This window comes from Nerophis ophidion, linkage group LG10, assembly GCF_033978795.1.
Source record: "Nerophis ophidion isolate RoL-2023_Sa linkage group LG10, RoL_Noph_v1.0, whole genome shotgun sequence".
In the NCBI taxonomy this organism is placed as follows: Eukaryota; Metazoa; Chordata; class Actinopteri; order Syngnathiformes; family Syngnathidae; genus Nerophis; species Nerophis ophidion.
Genome location: NC_084620.1, coordinates 9413297 through 9436661, shown reverse-complemented (window position 1 = coordinate 9436661; position 23365 = coordinate 9413297). Strand labels below are relative to the sequence as shown.

Sequence of the window (23365 nt, the reverse complement as noted above, 5' to 3'; positions counted from 1 at the left end):
CAAGAAAAGTACAGTTGTTATTAGTGAGAATATACTTATTTTACGCTATTTTTGGGTTCATTGAAGTTAGCTACTTTTACTTGTTTTGGAAAGTCTTGACAAGCCAAATTTTCTTGTTCTATTGGCAGATAATTTTGCTTAGTTCAAATAAAATACCCCTCATTAATGTATTTATTTTTTCTTGTTTTTGAACACTGACTTTTTGCAGTGTGAGGAAGCTGCAAGCCACAACAAACGTTTCAAGGTCCACAGTGCTAGAATTTCAATATGCCGATGATAATGCAATAACAGCCCAGAGTGCAGAAGATTTGCAAGTAATTCTGGATGCATTTAAATATGCGTGCACACAACTTGGACTTAGAATAAATGCAAAAAAAAACACAACTACTCTTCCAACCATCGTGAAAGGACATCATCCGACAATCACCAGCAATAACAATTATTAAAATGTACAAATCAATCAATCAATCAATGTTTATTTATATAGCCCCAAATCACAAATGTCTCAAAGGACTGCACAAATCATTACGACTACAACATCCTCGGAAGAACCCACAAAAGGGCAAGGAAAACTCACACCCAGTGGGCAGGGAGAATTCACATCCAGTGGGACGCCAGTGACAATGCTGACTATGAGAAACCTTGGAGAGGACCTCAGATGTGGGCAACCCCCCCCCCCCCTAGGGGACCGAAAGCAATGGATGTCGAGCGGGTCTAACATGATACTGTGAAAGTTCAATCCATAGTGGCTCCAAGACAGCAGCGAGAGTCCCGTCCACAGGAAACCATCTCAAGCGGATCAGCAGCGTAGAGATGTCCCCAACCGATACAGGCGAGCGGTCCATCCTGGGTCCTGACGAGCGGTCCATCCTGGGTCTTGACTCTGGACAGCCAGTACTTCATCCATGGTCATCGGACCGGACCCCCTCCACAAGGGAGGGGGGGACATAGGAGAAAGAAAAGAAGCGGCAGATCAACTGGTCTAAAAAGGAGGTCTATTTAAAGGCTAGAGTATACAGATGAGTTTTAAGGTGAGACTTAAATGCTTCACATATCTTGATAGCATAATGTCTTCAAATCCTACTTAGATGCAGAAGTCAATCACAGAATCAGCCTTTGGAAAGCTGAAGACTCGAGTGTTCCAAAATCATGACATCAGACTAGATACAAAATTCTAAGTCTTCAGAGCAATTGTTACAACAACTTTATTATTATGGTTCAGAGAAAAGGACGGCATATCAAAGACATATCACACCACTTGAAAGGTTTCAACAGCGATGTTGCCGCCATCCATCCATCCATCCATTTTCTAGCGCTTGTCCCGTTCGGGGTTGCGGAGGGGTGCAGGAGCCTATCTCAGCTGCTTCGGGCGGAAGGTGGGCTATGCCAGATGATGAATATTAAGTGGCAAGATATGAGAACAAACATCAGTGGACTTGAACAGGCCATGCTTCCCAGTGTAGTGTACAATTGTTTAAAAACAACCACGATGGACAGGGCAGGTTGTACGGATGCATGACAAAAGACTGCCAAAAAAGATGTTGTACTGCCAGCTAAATGAAGGGAAAATAAATGTTTGTGGGCAGAGAAAGCGTTACAGGTAATGTTTTAAAAAAGTCATTGAAACAATGTGAAATAGATACTACACAAGACCGAGCAAAGGACAAAATAACACGGAGAGCTGCAGTCAGTGAAGTAATGACAATGAGGAGAAAAGTGCATCTACAATAACAGTGTGACCTCGGACTATGTTAAGGTAACGTGTGGAGTTCCCCAGGGTTCGGTCCCTGGCCCTGTACTCTTCAGCATCTACATGCTGCCGCTGGGTGACGTCATACGCAAATACGGTATTAGCTTTCACTGTTATGCTGATGACACCCAACTCTACATGCCCCTAAAGCTGACCAACACGCCGGACTGTAGTCAGTTGGAGGCGTGTCTTAATGAAATTAAACAATGGATGTCCGCTAACTTTTTGCAACTTAATGCCAAAAAAACGGAAATGCTGATTATCGGTCCTGCTAGACACCGACCTCTATTTAATAATACAACTTTAACATTTGACAACCAAATAATAAAACAAGGTGACTCTGTAAAAAATCTGGGTATTATCTTCGACCCAACTCTCTCCTTTGAGTCACACATTAAAAGCGTTACTAAAACGGCCTTCTTTCATCTCCGTAATATCGCTAAAATTCGCTCCATTTTGTCCACTAAAGACGCCGAGATCATTATCCATGCGTTTGTTACGTCTTGTCTCGATTACTGTAACGTATTATTTTCGGGTCTCCCCATGTCTAGCATTAAAAGATTACAGCTGGTACAAAATGCGGCTGCTAGACTTTTGACAAGAACAAGAAAGTTTGATCATATTACGCCTGTACTGGCTCACCTGCACTGGCTTCCTGTGCACTTAAGATGTGACTTTAAGGTTTTACTACTTACGTATAAAATACTACACGGTCTAGCTCCAGCCTATCTTGCCGATTGTATTGTACCGTATGTCCCGGCAAGAAATCTGCGTTCAAAAGACTCCGGCTTATTAGTGATTCCTAGAGCTCAAAAAAAGTCTGCGGGCTATAGAGCGTTTTCCGTTCGGGCTCCAGTACTCTGGAATGCCCTCCCGGTAACAGTTCGAGATGCTACCTCAGTAGAAGCATTTAAGTCTCACCTTAAAACTCATCTGTATACTCTAGCCTTTAAATAGACCTCCTTTTTAGACCAGTTGATCTGCCGCTTCTTTTCTTTCTCCTATGTCCCCCCCTCCCTTGTGGAGGGGGTCCGGTCCGATGACCATGGATGAAGTACTGGCTGTCCAGAGTCGAGACCCAGGATGGACCGCTCGTCGGGACCCAGGATGGACCGCTCGCCTGTATCGGTTGGGGACATCTCTACGCTGCTGATCCGCTTGAGATGGTTTCCTGTGGACGGGACTCTCGCTGCTGTCTTGGAGCCACTATGGATTGAACTTTCACAGTATCATGTTGGACCCGCTCAACATCCATTGCTTTCGGTCCCCTAGAGGGGGGGGGTTGCCCACATCTGAGGTGCTCTCCAAGGTTTCTCATAGTCAGCATTGTCACTGGCGTCCCACTGGATGTGAATTCTCCCTGCCCACTGGGTGTGAGTTTTCCTTGCCCTTTTGTGGGTTCTTCCGAGGATGTTGTAGTCGTAATGATTTGTGCAGTCCTTTGAGACATTTGTGATTTGGGGCTATATAAATAAACATTGATTGATTGATACAATATGATACTTGGAGAAAAGAGGAGAGTCATGCCAAAATGTATTTCACCACCTGGTCTGATCTGTTCTATATGCGGCAGAAATTTCAAAGCTCTTATTGGCTTGTATAGTCACTACAGAGCATGTCATTCTTAGGGACCATGGACCCCTATCTTCTAACAAGAAGAGGAGCCAGCGGCGGATATTATACACATAATTCATAACATAAATGAATATGATGCAAAAGGGAATATACAGTTTGTAAACATGATGGTCCAGTTTTGCCTGAAAGGGAGTAGAATAAAGATAATGTATTTAATCCCACCCCCAGTTCTTCATTCAGTGATTAATACATTGATATTAACTGTTACTTTGTTGAGGGATGATAATATACATGTTGTAACGTGGCGGCATTACCACAAGCAACACATAATTAGTACATTGTAACAATAATTCGTTGCAACAATGTAAGAAGAATGAACATACCAACAATGGTAATAGACAACATAGCAACAATGGTAAGAAAACATTGAGCACATGTCAACACTACGAGACAGAGTACAACAGCAGGTCAAATTAAAGACCCTCATCTCTATATTTGAACCAGACCTGATGTTTGTATAACTGTTTAAAATCGATTGCTAGTTTGGCATTGCTTGTGTTGTAAATCCAGTTTGTTCCAGAGTTTTATTCTGCATACAGACACACAAAAACGTTGACGAGTGGTTTGAGCTCTCGGCAATGAGAAATATCCAAAGCCTCTCAAGTTATGAGCCCGCACTCGTGTTATAAAAACAATGTGGATTATGCGGCAATAATTTGTTAAAGGTTCTATATAAGATTAATGATGTACTATATTTAACAAGATCATCAAATTTGAGCAACTTTGATTGCATAAACAGATTATGAGTATGATCTGAAAAACCAACATTGGGAATGATCCGCACTGCTCTTTTCTGTAACACATATTTCAGTAATATATTGTAAGTAATGTAGTCGTAGTGATATTGTACAAGTAATATATTGTAAGTAATATAGTAGTAGTGATATTGTACAAATAATAAATCATAAGTAATGTACTAGTAGTGATATTGTACAAGTAATATATTGTAAGTAATATAGTAGTAGTGATATTGTACAAGTAATAAATCATATGTAACGTAGTAGTAGTGATATTGTACAAGTAATAAATCATAAGTAACGTAGTAGTCGTGATATTGTACAAGTAATAAATCATAAGTAATGTAGTAGTCGAGATATTGTACAATAATAAATCATAAGTAACGTAGTAGTAGGGATATTGTACAAGTAATAAATCATAAGTAACGTAGTAGTAGTGATATTGTACAAGTAATAAATCATAAGTAACGTAGTAGTCGTGATATTGTACAAGTAATAAATCATAAGTAATGTAGTAGTCGAGATATTGTACAATAATAAATCATAAGTAATGTAGTAGTAGTGATATTGTACAAGTAATAAATCATAAGCAACGTAGTAGTCGTGATATTGTACAAGTAATAAATCATAAGTAACGTAGTAGTAGTGATATTGTACAAGTAATAAATCATAAGTAACGTAGTAGTCGTGATATTGTACAAGTAATAAATCATAAGTAACGTAGTAGTAGTGATATTGTACAAGTAATAAATCATAAGTAACGTAGTAGTCGTGATATTGTACAAGTAATAAATCATAAGTAATGTAGTAGTCGAGATATTGTACAATAATAAATCATAAGTAATGTAGTAGTAGTGATATTGTACAAGTAATAAATCATAAGCAACGTAGTAGTCGTGATATTGTACAAGTAATACATCATAAGTAATGTAGTAGTAGTGATATTGTACAAGTAATGAATCATAAGTAATGTAGTAGTCGAGATATTGTACAATAATAAATCATAAGTAACGTAGTAGTAGGGATATTGTACAAGTAATGAATCATAAGTAATGTAGTAGTCGAGATATTGTACAATAATAAATCATAAGTAACGTAGTAGTAGTGATATTGTACAAGTAATAAATCATAAGTAATGTAGTAGTAGTGATATTGTACAAGTAATACATCATAAGTAATGTAGTAGTAGTGATATTGTACAAGTAATAAATCATAAGTAATGTAGTAGTAGTGATATTGTAAAAGTAATAAATCATAAGTTATGTAGTAGTAGTGATATTGTACAAGTAATAAATCATAAATAATGTAGTAGTAGTGATATTGTACAATAATAAATCATAAGTAACGTAGTAGTAGGGATATTGTACAAGTAATACATCATAAGTAATGTAGTAGTAGTGATATTGTACAAGTAATAAATCATAAGTAACGTAGTAGTAGTGATATTGTACAAGTAATAAATCATAAGTAATGTAGTAGTAGTGATATTGTAAAAGTAATAAATCATAAGTAATGTAGTAGTAGTGATATTGTACAAGTAATAAATCATAAGTAATGTAGTAGTAGTGATATTGTAAAAGTAATATATTGTAACTAATATAGTCGTAATGATATTGTACAAATAATAAATCATAAGTAATGTACTAGTAGTGATATTGTACAAGTAATAAATCATAAGTAATGTAGTAGTAGTGATATTGTACAAGTAATATATTGTAAGTAATATAGTAGTAATGATATTGTACAAATAATAAATTATAAGTAATGTAATAGTAGTGATATTGTACAAGTAATAAATCATAAGTAACGTAGTAGTCGTGATATTGTACAAGTAATATATTGTAAGTAATATAGTAGTAGTGATATTGTACAAGTAATAAATCATAAGTAATGTAGCAGTCGAGATATTGTACAATAATAAATCATAAGTAACGTAGTAGTAGTGATATTGTACAAGTAATATATTGTAAGTAATATAGTAGTAGTGATATTGTACAAGTAATAAATCATAAGTAATGTAGTAGTCGAGATATTGTACAAGTAATATATTGTAACTAATATAGTAGTAATGATATTGTGCAAGTAATAAATCATAAGTAACGTAGTAGTAGTGATATTGTACGAGTAATAAATCATAAGTAACGTAGTAGTAGTGATATTGTACAAGTAATAAATCATAAGTAAGGTAGTAGTAGTGATATTGTACAAGTAATAAATCATAAGTAATGTAGTAGTAGTGATATTGTACAAGTAATAAATCATAAGTTATGTAGTAGTCGTGATATTGTACAAGTAATATATTGTAAGTAATATAGTAGTAGTGATATTGTACAAGTAATAAATCATAAGTAATGTAGTAGTCGAGATATTGTACAATAATAAATCATAAGTAATGTACTAGTAGTGATATTGTACAAGTAATATATTGTAACTAATATAGTAGTAATGATATTGTACAAGTAATAAATCATAAGTAATGTAGTAGTAGTGATATTGTACAAGTAATACATCATAAGTAATGTAGTAGTAGTGATATTGTACAAGTAACACTTTGTAAGTAATGTAGTGTTAATGATAGAAGCACACACAGAGCAGACTTAATAACAATGCCAGCCAGAAACCACAACAATAACACATCACATTACTTTCTGTTTATGCACCAAAGAAAGTTACTGTGAGTTATGTTGCATTCATGAACCCTCGGAATTTTGACCATCAACATCAACACAGGCAAGACGGGGTGTTTTTTTGCACATTCTTTATGTTTTTTTTAATTTCTGAAATTATTATAACAGTTACTTAGTAATAATTTCAGTTATATTATAAAGTACTGTTGTTCTAAGTATTGTAAAAAAAAAAGGCACCACTATCGACCGTCAACAACAACGGCAGCTGCGGCGGCTCTTCCCCAGAACAATCGGCGGGGGCGACGAGGCCCAGTGAGCGGTATTTACATGACTGGTATGTTCAATTTGAATTAAGCAAAATATATAAATATATTTTTGGGACAAAAATGGGCACGTTTTCTATTTTTTTAAGTACCGGTTCAGGCACAGTTTAAGCACCATCGCCATTTTTTCAAAAGTACCATTTTCTACAAGCATTGTATCAAAGTTAGCCGATGCCATCCAGACTCAGCATTCTGTCGAACCATAAGAGCATCTTATGAAAACGAAAAGTTAGAAATAATGTCTTCCTCTAAATCCATCACCTAACCGCCCTGACTCCCAATATTTGTTTCTGAGCGGCGCCCAGCAGACGTGACCTCTGAGATTAAACGCTTAGCTGAAAACGTTTGGATCATTTACAAAGCTTTATGGTGCTGATTGATCGTACATGTTGCATGTGTGAATTCATGCTTGATTCATATAGTATTATTGTATGTTAGGTAGTTGAGGTACACAAATAGTGTTGTTTTTAGTAGTTGTTTAGAAGAAGCCATACATGGACACATTCGTTATTGTGTTCATTTATTAGGGTCTTATTGTCGTGTCACACATCTGTGCGTTGCTTGATTGCTGGACGAAATAAAGTGTGGATTACTTCATAATCCAGATTATTAAGAAGGCTCTTAAAGATTGCACAGCTGGACGGAGGAGGTCAGATAAATTGTTTTTCTTACTTTAGTCCTCCTCTCACATTGTTGCTATAACAACAGATCTTACTGCGTTTCTGTCTGAGACATCCCACATCATAAATGATTTATAAATCGACTCATTGCAACTACTGTACTGTATGACGAGGATGCACTGGAAAGACCTCAAATGATCACTTTTGACACGTTTGCATTGTACGTGATATTTTATTCAGTATGTACACCAAATGACATTATTGCAGTCGTCACTACAATATGAGACAGTACAACCAAATCTTAATGAATGATACATACATACATACATACATACACACACACACACATACATACATACATGCATGCATGCATGCATACATACATACATGCATGCATGCATACATACATACATACATACATACATACACACACGCATACATACATACATACATACATGCATGCATGCATGCATACATACATGCATGCATGCATGCATGCATGCATACATACATGCATGCATGCATGCATGCATACATACATACATACATACATACATACATGCATGCATGCATGCATACATACATACATGCATGCATGCATACATACATACATGCATGCATACATACATACATACATACATCCATACATACATACATACACACACACATACATACATACATACATACATACATGCATGCATGCATACATACATATATGCATGCATACATACATACATACATACATACATACATACATACATACATACATACATGTAAATAATTAAGTTGTAGTTATATACATTGTAATATTTAGAAAATATTTTTATTTTTGTTGTGGTTTGTGCAGCCCTTTTAGAAACTTAAGATAAACGGCTAAATAAGTCAACTATAACGATTAAAGTATAAATATTACTATTTTAAGCCACACATTTTTTTTTAAGATTATTATAATAGAATGTAAAATGTAGGCCGTAGACATGCATAATTCAAGAATATTAGAACAGTTCTAGCGTTTTTACGTGTGCTTTTGGGGTAGGGTACTGTTTCTTTCTACTTCATTTTTTGGACACACATGTTCAATTGTTTGCATGTCGGAAATAAACTAAAACAAATCAATCAACACATTTATACATATTAAAAATAATAATATTGATATGTTTATAATAATATTACAAACACTTTAAAGCCACAAAAAGTCTCATAGTGTACTCAACCTGATAATTAACTATATAAATGAAGTATTATTCATATTATTTTTGTTAATGATATTAAAATTGCAATAGAACAATTAATCATTTGTTGTATTACATACATACTTCAATGTGTTGCAATGTAAAATAGGCAGTAGAACCACATGATAATAACTTAAATAATATTTACAGTAAAAGATAAATAAATATTTAAAAAACAGATATTTCTAAATACAAGCATTTTGCTATAATTATGTGTATGTGTGTGTGTGTATGTATATATAGTATTGATTTAAGAAAGTAATTGAAAAAAAGATATATTATATAATATGAGAAACTTATCAAGGGGCTGTTTGTAAAATTGGGACCATCAGTGCTAAATATTATTAACGTAAAACTTTCCTCTGGTACTGTTCCCCTAGCATTCAACAAAGCTGTTATTCATCCTTTACTCAAAAGACCAAACCTCAATCTGACCTCATGGTAAACTACCGGCCGGTGTCCCACCTTCCCTTTATCTCGAAAATCGTCGAAAAATTTGTTACACAGCAGCTAAATGAATACTTAGCACCTAAAAAGATTTGTGAACCCTTTCAGTCCGGTTTCAGGGCAAATCACCTTACGGAGACAGCCATCGCAAAAATGACGGATGATCTATTGCTAACGATGGATGCTGAAGGCGGTTTACACCCTGGACAAGTCGCCACCTCATCGCAGGGCCAACACAGATAGACGGACAACATTCACACTCACATTCACACACTAGGGCCAATTTTAATGTTGCCAAGCAACCTATCCCCAGGTGCATGTCTTTGGAAGTGGGAGGAAGCCGGAGTACCCGGAGGGAACCCACCGTCGATCATAATATTTTATTAGAATGTATCAAACAGTATTGGCATGTCAGACTTTGCCTTTTTTTGGTTTAACTCGTGCATTTCCCATAACAATGTGACCTCAGAGTATTTTAAGTTAATATGCGGAGTTCCAAATGGTTCGGTTCTTGGCCCTGCACTCTTCAGCATCTACATGCTGCCGCTAGGTGACATCATACTCAAATGTTAGCTTTCACTGTTGTGCTGATGACACCAAATTCTACATGCCTCTGAAGCTGACCAACACGCCGGATTGTAGTCAGCTGTAGGCATGTCTTAGTGGAATTAAACAATGGCTGTCCAACAACTTAACGCTAAGAAAACTTAAATGCTGATTATCGGTTCTGCTAGACACAGACACCTATTTAACAATACCACCTTAACATTTGACAACCAAACAATTACACAAAGTGACTCAGTAAAGAATCTGGGTATCATTTTCAAACCCAACTCTTTCATTAAAGTTACAAATCAAGAGTGTTACTAAAACAGCCTTATTTTATCTCCGCAATATCGCTCAAATGTGTCCTAAGATCATTATCCATGCGTTCCTTACGTCTCGTCTTGATTACTGTAACGTATTATTTTCGGGTCTCCCTATGTCGAGCATTAAACGATTACAGTTGGTACAAAATGCAGCTGCTAGACTTTTGACAAGAAGAAGAAAGTTTGATCATATTACACCTGTACTGGCTCACCTGCACTGGCTTCCTGTGCACTTAAGATGTGACTTTAAGGTTTTACTACTTACGTACAAAATACTACACGGTCTAGCTCCATCCTATCTTGCTGATTGTATTGTACCGTATGTCCCGGCCCGAAATCTGCGCTCTGGCTTATTAGTGATTCCTAGAGCCCAAAACAAGTCTGCGGGCTTTAGAGCGTTTTTTATAGGGGCTCCAGTACTCTGGAATGCCCTCCCGGTAACAGTCGAGGATGCTACCTCAGTAGAAACATTTAAGTCTCATCTTAAAACTATTTTGTATACTCTAGCCTTTAAATCAAGGGTCTCAAACGTGCGGCCCGCACCTTAGTATGAAAATTTTATGTTGGTGCGGCCCGCGAGTTTTATATGACTTCACAGCGTCATACTTGTATACCCTCATTTTTTCCGGGAGACTCCCAATTTTCAGTGCCCCTCCAGGGGTTGTCATTCTCCCCAATTTCACCCATACAATAGTATTAAGGTGGCGCCGTGGAGGCACTGCCTTTAGCGTCCTCTAATACCGGTACAAACAGCGTGCCAGCCCAGTCACATGTTGTATTCCGCTTCTGTAAAACGACTTAAGCGACTGCAAGACATAGTTGATCAACAGCCATACAGGTCACACTGAGGGTGGCCGTATAAACAACTTTAACACTGTTACAAATATGTGCCACACTGTGAACCCACACCAAACAAAAATGACTAACAAATTCTGAGAGAACATCCGCACCGTAACACAATATAAACACAACAAAACAAATACCCACAATCCCATGCACCCCTAACTCTTCCATGCTACAATATACACTCCCACCGCGCCCAACCCCGCCCCCTATTGACGAGACGGCAGGTTGTAGAGGACGCTAAATGCAGTGCCATCACGGTACGCCCTTAACATTGTTGTCCTTGTGAAAACCGGGAAAATAATTGCTCCGGGAGATTGTCGGGAGGGACACTGATATTCCGGTGTTTCCCGGAAAGATCGTGAGATTTGGCAAGTATGTTGCTAGGGCGTTAAAGCCATTCAAAGAAGGTGAATTCATTAAAAAGTGCATGTTAAATTTTTTAAGAAATCTTTCCTTGGGCCCCAGCCTCACCCAGTTTTTGCATCCTGTGGCCCCCAGGTAAATTGAGTTTGAGACCCCTGCTTTAAATAAACCACTTTTTAGACCAGTTGATCTGTTGTCTCTCTTTTTTGCTCTGGTCCCCCCTCTCCTGCGTGGAGAGGTTATCAGGTGACCACAGATGAACCTCTAGCTGGAGCACTCCACTTTGCATCAGTTGGTGATGTCTTTGTGCTGCTGACTTGTCTGCATTCTGCTGGCCCCAATATACACTGGACTTTCACGTTATTTAACCGTATTCACTCGGCATCCATTGCACCCAGGGGGGGGGGGGCCCCACATCTGCAGTCCCTTCCAAGGTTTCTCATTGTATCCCACTGGGTTGAGTTTTCCTTGCCCTGGTGGTGGGATCTGAGCCGAGGATTTCGTTGTGGCTTGTGCAGCCCTTTGGGACACCAGTGATTAAGGGCTATAAAGGTAAATTTTGATTGATTGATTGATTGAGTGATTTTACACTGTAAAAAAAAGTGGTATATTTGACATTTTAAAAAATGCCAGAAATTTCCAGTGGATTTACACCAAATTACTGTCAACTGCAAATTGGTACCACTATTATTTCTACAGTAAAATTCTGGCGACTGAACTGCTAGTTTTTTTTTCTCCCATCACATTTACAGACTTTTTTTTTTTTTACAGTGTCAAAGTTTTATCCTGTAATTCATGGGTGTCAAACTCTGGCCCGCGGGCCAAAATTGGCCCGCCGTGTAATTTCATTTGGCCCTTGAGGCAATAATAAATTGACATTAGAGCTGGCCCGCCGGTATTATACAGTGGCGGTGCCGCTGTATCACCGCGTTCAACTATAATTCTCATACCTGTACTTGCCAACCTTCACCATTTTTCCAGGAGAATCCCGAATTTTAGTGCCCCCCCCCGAAAATCTCCCGGGGCAACCATTCTCCCGAACTTCCACCCGGACAACAATATTGGGGGCGTGCCTTAAAGGTACTGCTTTTAGCGTCCTTTACAACCTGTCTTCACGTCCGCTTTTCCTCCATACAAACAGCGTGCCGGCCCAGTTACGTAATATATGCGGCTTCTACACACACACCAGTGAATGCAACGCATACTTGGTCAACAGCCATACAGGTCACACTGAGGGTGGCCGTATAAACAACTTTAACACGGTGAACCCACACCAAACAAGAATGACAAACACATTTCGGGAGAACATCCGCACCGTAACACAACAGAAAAAATACCCAGAACCCTTTGCAGCACTAACTCTTCCGGGACGCTACATTATACACCCCCGCTACCAACAAAACTCGATTTTGCATGTCACTATAAAGTTATATGAGCCTTGCTTGTTCAATATTCAATGCAAAACTTGTTTGGGTCCCTATTAAAGTTGTTCAACTTTGGCCCGCGGCTTTGTTCAGTTTAGAATTTTGGCCCACTCTGTATTTGAGTTTGACACCCCTGCTGTAATTCAATAACTTTGTAGGATCGAGTGTTGTTTTAAAAGGTTAAAACAAGAACTTGTGGGCGATGCAAACAAGTTTTTTGTTCATGTTTCAGCAAGTCACGTCTTCAATGCTACTGTACTGTACTGTACTGTACATTGTATCTTATTACCAAATGATGTTACAGCCTGTTTAGTGAGACGTTTTACAAGAAAGAGCGTTTCCTTTATAAATCGTTGCCTGTTCCTGACCTGTGTGACGTGTTTAAAGTCAGTTTAAACTCAGTTTTTCACCTCATTTGGGACCCCTTTTTGCTGGCTTGTTTGTGTGCCTTCAGAAGTCGTCGCTGCGCGTGTGCAAGCGCGGCCGTCAAAGCCTCTGGCTTGAACGCATCAGACAAGCTCTTTCCCAGCCAGCCGTCCTTCACAGCTACAAGTGAGAGCACGCAAATTCTTATCCTCTAGCCTCCAACTCTACTCCCTCAGTCACGGACATTTTTTTTGTATGCCCTGATTTTCCACCAGTTGTACCTCATTGCTTTGCCTAAAGACATGGAGGTCTTACCAACACACACACACACACACACACACACAGTTTGTAGTTTGTAACTGTACGCCTGCCAGATTGGCTGTTGGGGCCCGGCCGGAACGACACAAGTACTGCTCCTCTGGATGAACTAGCCAAACGACAATGAAAAACAGATGGACACAAAGGCAGAAAAGGAGGAGGAAAAAGGGACTAAACTTCATTCAGAACTTGTGGGAGAAAACAGCACAACTTATACTAATCACTCACTGTACACAAAACCTCAATGTATTGTTGATAAACAGCAGTGCAGTAAAATCACACATTTTGCCAAGGGAGTCTGGAATGGCTTTAAGTACTTGTAAGGAACTTGTTAATAAACTTTTATAGCTTATCATCCTTTCATGTCCCCAAAGTACAAGAAAAAGAAGTAAATACATGATAGTTATCATTTATGGTATTTACTTTAGGTGCGTGGTTCAGCCGTCTCACTTAAGACCACGGTGGCTGCAGGCAGTACTGCATCATTATGGTTTAAACCCGGGGTGTCCAAACAACGGCCCGCGGGCCAAATGCCGAGTTCAATAAAAATTTGAACGGGAGCGGTGCAGCCATATCATATGTGACTATAGCCATTATATCACCATATTTTTGGTGTTTTCAGGGTAATTAAGTAGAGTATTAAATTATATCACCCAATCCAAACAACCTTCCCTAGTCACGATGCAGAGAAAAAAAATCAACCTATACAAAAAATTACGCAAACCATCACAAATAACACAACCGGCTCATTAAACTTTGTGGATATTATGTTAAAAAAGTATAATCAACACACAAAAAAAAAATCAAAATGACACTCATTAAAATTCATTACAACGGATGATGGGAAAAATGCAAAACACTCACTGCACATGTATGCATGAGTGGCGCATTTTAGCTGCTTGATATTTCTGATTGATAAGAAGAAAAAACAATTATAAATCCATTGTATTATTATAATAATATGTATGTAATATGTATAGGCTTATATATATATATATATATATATATATATATATATATATATATATATACACACACACACAGTGGGGCAAAAAAGTATTTAGTCAGCCACCGATTGTGCAAGTTCTCCCACTTAAAATGATGACAGAGGTCTGTAATTTTCATCATAGGTACACTTCAACTGTGAGAGACAGAATTTGAAATTCACGTTGTAGGAATTTTAAAGAATTTGTTTGTAAATTATGGTGGAAAATAAGTATTTGGTCAACCATTCAAAGCTCTCACTGATGGAAGGAGGTTTTGGCTCAAAATCCCACGATACATGGCCCCATTCATTCTTTCCTTAACACGGATCAATCGTCCTGTCCCCTTAGCAGAAAATCAGCCCCAAAGCATGATGTTTCCACCCCCATGCTTCACAGTAGGTATGGTGTTGTTGGGATGCAACTCAGTATTCTTCTTCCTCCAAACATGAGCTGCTGCTGTAAACAATCATAGCCATCGTCTGCTACTTCCGGTACAGGCAAGGCTTTTTATTAGCGACCAAAAGTTGCGAACTTTATCGTCGATGTTCTCTACTAAATCCTTTCAGTAAAAATATGGCAATATCGCAAAATGATCAAGTATGACACATAGAATGGACCTGCTATCCCCTTTTAAATAAGAAAATCTCATTTCAGTAGGCCTTTAAATGTGTTTGCATGTAAAACCTGTGATATAATGTGCGATACAAGCAGTCCTGCAGCGTGTTTTCTTGTGCAAACATCTAACATCTAAATGTCCTTCAATAAGCACACAAAGTTGCGGTTTTCTTCTATTTTAGTCAAGCCGTTTACAAAAGGTAAACATGACAGGCTGCAGGCTCCGAGGAGCTGACAGCTACACAACAGCTAAGCACACAAGCTAGGTGTCCTTTATAGAACAATATTGCACTCTAAAACAGCACATTTGTAAATATATACAAGCATCAAACAATTATAGTTGCACTACAAAGTCTCTAAAGCAGAAGCGTGTTAGAAAGTTTCCAATAACAAACGTGTCCGCATTGTAAAATCAACTTTTTTTTTTTTTTTTTTCAGTGCAATAAAAACAAGTCGGTTAAAAACTGACAGCTCAGTAACCAGGATTTTTCCAAAAATACACAGTGGTAACAATTTTAAATTTACATTAATTTTGCGTTGAAACCTCAGTAAATTTTACGATTAAATTCCAGTAACTGAGCTGCCGGTTTTTCACTGTAAAATCTACATTCCTGTTTTTTTTGTTTTATTTTCCTTTACAGTCAAACCTTGTCTCCTATTGGTGCATTTTCCAGTCCCTGCCATCAAACATCATCATTCGACTTTTACTGCCAACGTCCGTGGCAACGGAGGACAATTTCCGTGAAGGAGTAAACCGTCGCCATGGAGACGCAGAGAATGCTGTGTGTCACCGCGTAGACGAGACGACAGGGAACGCGAGCTGCTTTTTGAAATGATGCTCGGTGCAAACAAAGGGATGACACGTATATCATTGACATGTGAGCATTAGGTGTGAGTCACTGCATGTACACTCATTCTCATCACAGCCATCCCATTGTACACAGAACACAGATCAGCCAGAATGAAAACATTGCAGGAAAGCAACAAACTTCTCTGACTGCACTTGGCAGGGAGAATTGGAGGCTGGCCTGAGCTCGCGCTCACACACTCACACACACACACACACACACAAACACTCATATATTTAAAAATGTGCGCGTGTGTGTCCAAATCCCATCAACAGACAAAATAGTGACGAAAATGCAAATCACAGCAACATGCAAATACCAGCGTAAGCCTCAGTAAATCGCTCATCTAAAATCGCGCTACAATATGATATATCTTAGGGGTTACGGGGGGTGGAGGTACTTAAGAGGGGAGGACCCCGTCTTACCCCCTCCTCCTTATCCCCACACTGCCTTTTGGCTGCAATGACAAATGCATATATATATATATATATATATATATATATATATATATATATATATATATATATATATATATATATGTGTGTGTGTGTGTGTCTTAATTGGATTATCCAGAGAATAGTGCTCGATACCGTGGTAGGGCGCAATATGTATGTGTGGGAAAAAATCACAAGACTACTTCATCTCTACAGAACTGTTTCATGAGGGGTTCCCCCAATCATCTCCTGATGATTGGGGGAACCCCTCATGAAACAGTTCTGTAAAGATGAAGTAGTCTTGTGATTTTTCACACACACACACACATAGATAGATAGATAGATAGATAGATAGATAGATAGATAGATAGATAGATAGATAGATAGATAGATAGATAGATAGATAGATAGATAGATAGATAGATAGATGGATAGATATACACCTTCAACAACATGTACGAACCGATTGTTAGTCCGGCAACATGTGTGCAGCTTGCGCAATCACACTTACAATATTGAAAGGCATACTGGGTGATACAGAGTACACTGATGGTTGTGATATAAACAACTTTAACACTTACTAATATGCGCCACGCTGTGAAGCCACACCAAACAAGATTGACAAACACATTTCGGGAGAACATCCTCACAGTAACACAACATAAACGCAACACAACAAATACCCAGAATCCTTTGTATCCGTGATACAACCTGAATATATTTTACACCCCCGCGCCCCCAACCCCCACCTTACCGACGCACGGGGGGGGGGGGGGGGGGGGGGGGTAGCTGCTAGCGGGGTGTACAAAATAGTCTGGCTGTGTCACGGATACAAAGGATTCTGGGTATTTGTTGTGTTGCATTTATGTTGTGTTACTGTGAGCATGTTCTCCCGAAATGTGTTTGTCAATCTTGTATTGTGTGGCTTCACAGCGTGGCGCATATTACTAAGACTGTTAAAATTGCTTATATCACAACCATTAGTGTTCTCTGTGTCACCCAGTATGCCTTGCAGTCGTGTGCGTGTTGCTGCGGCAGCCACACACAACGTGATGCTGGACTGACAAGCAGATCGTACATGTTGTAGAAGGTGACAAAGCCAATGACTTCATAACACGCCCTAATACTTATTATCTGGGTGACTGCCGGCACTCATTCTAGAAAATAATAGAGACTCCTATTGTCTTCTTCGCTTTATGACGCGGGTCTAAAATGGCTTTTTGAATGGCAAAGGATACCGATCTCAGAACCATGTATATCACATATTTCCGGATGGTTCAACCGCCACCCGCCCGAATCTAATTAAAATCAATTTTTTTGTCATGTCACCTGCCAGACCCGCGGTTTATCCACGTACTCCGCGAATGAGACCGCAAACCGCGCATCTCTAACAGCTACAGTCACGTTACCTAGTGGTGACGTGGGTGAACTGCACCTTTTTTTTGCGAACATGACGTCAGCTCGTGTAGCCCGATGATGATGATGATGATGATGCATACTTGCATGCTAAAGCAGGGACTTGGGGGGGTTTAATCCTCAGGGATGATTGTGTTGGAGGAGGGGGTGCTGCCCTGACACGATCTTATGAAACCAAAACTAATTTCCTGCTTGTCACGCTCAACTCCAATGCTACCAAGCGCAGCACGCAGCATCTTCATCAACACCCGTTTCATCATCATCATCATCATCATCATCCTCACAGGATGGCCTCCAAAATGGATACATGGATGATACAGCAGATGATTGGGAGAATGTCATGTGGTCAGATGAAACCAAAATAGAACTTTTTGGTATAAACTCAACTCGTCGTGTTTGGAGGAAGAAGAATACTGAGTTGCTTTCCAAGAACACCATACCTACTGTGAAGCATGGGGGTGGAAACATCATGCTTTGGGGCTGTTTTTCTGCTAAGGCGACAGGACGATTGATCCGTGTTAAGGAAAGAATGAATGGGGCCATGTATCGTGAGATTTTGAGCCATAACTTCCTTCCATCAGTGAGAGCTTTGAATGGTTGACCAAATACCTATTTTCCCCATAATTTACAAATAAATTCTTTAAAATTACTACAATGTGAATTCCTGGAATTTTTTCGTCACATTCTGTCTGTCACAGTTGAAGTGTATCTATGATGAAAATTACAGACCTCTGTCATCATTTTAAGTGGGAGAACTTGCACAATCGGTGGCTGACTAAATACTTTTTTGCCCCACTGTATGTCCATATTGTGTATGTGAGAGCTGAAGCATTAAAGGCAGCAACAAAATTGACAAGGCCACGCTCTCTTGTAAGCACAACGCTGGCTGACACATCGAGGTGGGAGGGGTCATATGTCAAAGTGAGTTGCCCCAGTACACACACACACACACACACACACACACACTGGTGACCACTTCATTAAGCACACCTACAGCCAGTGCTGTTGTATAGGGTAGAAAAGTGATAAGGGCCAACACACACACACACACACACACACACACACACACACACACACACACACACAGGCAATGAATTGGGTTGAGGGACCCCCACCAATATTCTTTCAGGGGGGCCAGAATTCCTAGCAACTGCCCTGCCTGCCTGCCTGCAGCTATAAACAAACAAGGTTGTTGAGTTTAAGAAGATGAGATATTTTCCAAAAGTCGGACGAGGAGATGGGAACAATGGAAGAAACTATTTCCAGTGTGACACCCGAGCGCAATAACACCCGTTTTACTGCACTGCCGATGAATAAATAAGGGTGTTCCTACAATGAGAGTGCACCCCCAGACGCACAAAACAACACACACACGCACACTTTACAGTGAACTGTGTCGGGTGGATAAAGCAAATCCTTCAGGGCTCCCCGACATATGTAACAACCCCTGCAGCCACGCTTTGAACACACACACACACACACACACACACACACACACACACACACACACACACACACACACACACACCTCACACTTTTAGTACAAAAGGAATACATCTGCATCATTATTGTGTTAAAGGCAAAAAAAAAAAATGTATATGTGTGCTAACTGAAATAATTTTAACAGTCATATGAACTATTTTCAAATACAACTCTTAGTGTGTTTTAGGCCATAAACCACAGTCAAATGTTTTCTTCTTACATTATGCTTTTGTTTTTGCCCTTTTGTTGTTGTTGTTGTTACTTTTCTTTTTTTAATTATTTTTTTTCCAGAATGAGCCACGGCTCATTTTGATTAGATTAGATCAGATTAGATTAGATTCCCATGTCATTGCACACAACAGAGAAGGAAACACGGCTGGTTGATAGTTCCACTTCAGTTTCTAGCAGCATTAGAACATGTTCAAAGAAACACTCCAGTCTGTGAGATAGTATTTTTTTTTTTGCCTCATTCCTGTGAGCATCCTGTGTGGGACTATGCAGGGCGAGCTGCCGTTCTCTTAAACAACTCCCATGTATAGCATCTGTGAGCAGATAATACTGTATCATCTCTTTCTCTTTCTGACTTCATCCTAGTGCAGTCTTCACGCATCCCTTCACTCACGCTTAAAGTGAAGGATGAGGCAAAATCACACTTTTCTGCATGAATATCAAAATAAAGTCTGGTTACGACATGTTCTATCTGCATTCTGTGTGACTAACCCATGGAAACATTTCTATTGATAAATGGCAGGATACTTAAATTACCATTTTCCTGCATGCAAACTTATTCCTAGCCCATTCCTGCTCCATCACTGATTAAAAAAAAATATGGGATATTTTTCCAAATGTTGTCATTGTGGCTCATTGAGTGCAGCTATAGGGATCAACAATCTTACTGGGTCAGGAAGATATGCAGATTTATGTTTCAATTATGTTCTGTTTGTTATTTTGCACTAAAAACTAATTATTTCCCCTTCAATCAATCAATCAATCAATGTTTATTTATATAGCACTAAATCGCAAATGTCTCAAAGGGCTGCACAAACCACAACGTAATCCTCGGTAGAGCCCACATAAGGGCAAGGAAAAACTCAAACATCCCAGTGGGACGTCGACAATTATGACTATGAGAAACCTTGGAGAGGACCGCATATGTGGGCAAACCCCCAAACCCCCCCCCCCCAGGGGACCGAAAGCAATGGATGTCGAGCAGATCTAACATGATATTGTGAAAGTCTAATCCATAGTGGATCTAACAATAGATCCCCTTAATTCTTTTAGTTCAAAACAATTCAAGTTATATATATATATATATATATATATATATATATATATATATATATATATATATATATATATATATATATATATATATACACAATTGTAGCTGACATAGGCACCAGCGCCCCACAACCCCAAAGGGAATAAGCGGTAGAAATGTGTGTGTGTGTGTATATATATATATATATATATACATACATACATACATATCATATATATACATACATACATACATTTACATACATACAAACATTTACATACATATATACATACATATACATACATGTATATACATATACATACATATACATAAATATACATATATACACATATACATACATATATACATATACACATAAATATACATATACACATAAATATATATATATGTATATACATATATATATATATACGTATATATATATATGTATATATATATATATATATATATATGTATATAATCAAGGTTTCTGTTACGTTAGGTAAGGAAAAACACATAGGCTATATCATCCCTTCAAGCCTGTTTCGCAGGTTTCCCTGCTCGTCAGGGGACTTTATAAAGTGTTATAAGTTTTACAATTTATGATTTTTCATTTTTGAAGTAATTTTTTTATACAATTTTATATAATACCCTGACGAGCGGTGCAACCTGCGAAACAGGCTTGTCGGGATGATGTAGCCTCTGTGTTCTTTCCTGAACTAACGTGTATGTGTATATATATATGTATATATATATATATATATATATATATAGTTTGTAATGGGAGGTCAAGTCAAAAACAATTTTGCTCGGGCCCCAATGTGTGTTTCGACACAAGGAGCCGCATTTTGGACACCCCCACACGTGGACTTTATAGAAGTACTTTCAAAGCTTCTACTCGGCTACCAGGCAACATTTCATGCGTGTTTATATAAAAAATAAATACAAAATGTATTAATTCCTATATAAGCCTGCTGGTGTGAAGCATTAGTTGGAGGGAAAGCTTCCTGCCGCACGCTTGAATAAGTCCGCCCATAAAATATGCAGCACATGCTTTCAAAAGCTTGCTGCGAAAAAAAAAAGCAAGAAAGCAAAGAAACAGGTGCATCCTGCCTGCAAAAGTGCAAGAAGGCGCCATCCCATAATAAGCCCACGCAAGACAGGTCTTACCTGCAGGTGTCACTTCGCATGCAGCCGCACTGCGGATGGAGGAGGCGAGTCCGTGTCTCCCCCACCAAAAAAGAAAAAAAAAAAGATGCCCAATTTATTTCTTTAAATCCTCCTTTTAAATCCTCCTGGAGGAGCGAGTCCGGCGTAAATCCGCGCGCAGGAGGCGGGAAGACTGGGACGAGGAGGAGCGGACTTCCAGGAGCCGCGGCAACATCCTCCACCTCACCGCTCAGCCGCACAGCCACACGCCGCTCAGCGCGCACTCAGAGCCGGCGGCAGCACCTGCCATGTCCCGCCGAGGAAGCACGTCTTGGCTGGAGGAGAGAGAGAGAGAGTTGGGATGCGACTCAGTGCGCGGCTCTTGTTGAAGTGGCGCTCCGTGGGAGGCTGCTGCAGAGTGGGGAGGAGGGGGGGGAAAGAAGGGGGGGGGGGGGGGGGACGGAGTTTTTGCTGTTTTCGTCCTTCACGCCAAAAAGAATAAAGTCATATTGCAATTACTGCTGTGTCAGCATCTCCGACTTTTAGGCGGCTTATCTGCAACTTCCAACTCCTCGACAGCAAATATTATTATTATTATTATTATTATTACTACGTGGGGATGGCAAGATGTTATAATGTGATATTTTGACATTATTATTATTATTATCACCTTGTTGCTTTTGATCATCTTTTCAACGCCAGTTGAAGTGGAGTAATTACTATTCATGATGAGGATTTAGATGAGCAGAATCGCCACCAAGAACGCGAAATATTATTCATGTCTGAAGTGTTTTCAACTTTTACTTGCTGTTTCTTGCAAGGAGGCTGCGGCTTCTGCTCCCTTTTCTTTCTGCATCCGAGCGCCACCTTCAGGCCGGAACAGCATTGCAGCCAGGCTCCCTGGCCACTTTATTAGGCACACCTGCACAATCCAATGGGGAAAAAAAATATATAAGTATAATACTAATATGATCCATGTTGTTTTTATTTGGAGAATATATGTAAAACTATTTTCTTCAAATGACGGTGACAGATTTGTTTTAGTATTTTGCTTATTTTTGAGATATTAAGTATTTAATTCACCCACTTATGTAAAAATTGTGTATTAAATATTATTCAGTATTTAGTTTTTTTATGCTATTAGATCAATTGTCAATTGATCAGTTCTACTTTCTACTGCCCTTTTTTCTTTTTTGCTGCAGCTGTTTGCATGTTCATTGGGATTTGTCATATATTGTGTATATTATATAACAATATATCAATATATATTTTATACTTTATAAATAATATGTTAATATTACATATGAACTGAATTATATTTATATAGCGCTTTTTCTCTCGTGACTCAAAGCGTTTTACATAGTGAAACCCAATATCTAATTTTTACATTTAAACCAGTGTGGGTGGCACTGGGAGCAGGTGGGTAAAGTGTCTTGCCCAAGGACACAACGGCAGTGACTAGGATGGCGGAAGCGGGGATCAAGCCTGCTACCCTCAAGTTGCTGGCACGACCGCTGTACCAACCGAGCTATACCGTATGTATGTATGTATGTATGTATGTATGTATGTATGTGTATATATATATATATATATATATATATATATATATATATATAT

General features: G+C 38.7%; 1 protein-coding gene across 2 annotated transcripts in view; it reads right to left on the bottom strand.

Annotated features, from left to right (window-relative positions):
* plxna4 (plexin A4) overlaps positions 1-22119 on the bottom strand; it is a 506120-nt gene extending 484001 nt beyond the window's left edge. For both annotated transcript variants that reach the window (XM_061912247.1, XM_061912248.1), the window contains exon 1: positions 21770-22119. The gene's annotated coding sequence lies outside the window, so the exon portion shown is untranslated. The remainder of the gene's footprint in view (positions 1-21769) is intronic.
* Positions 22120-23365: the final 1246 nt, after the last annotated feature.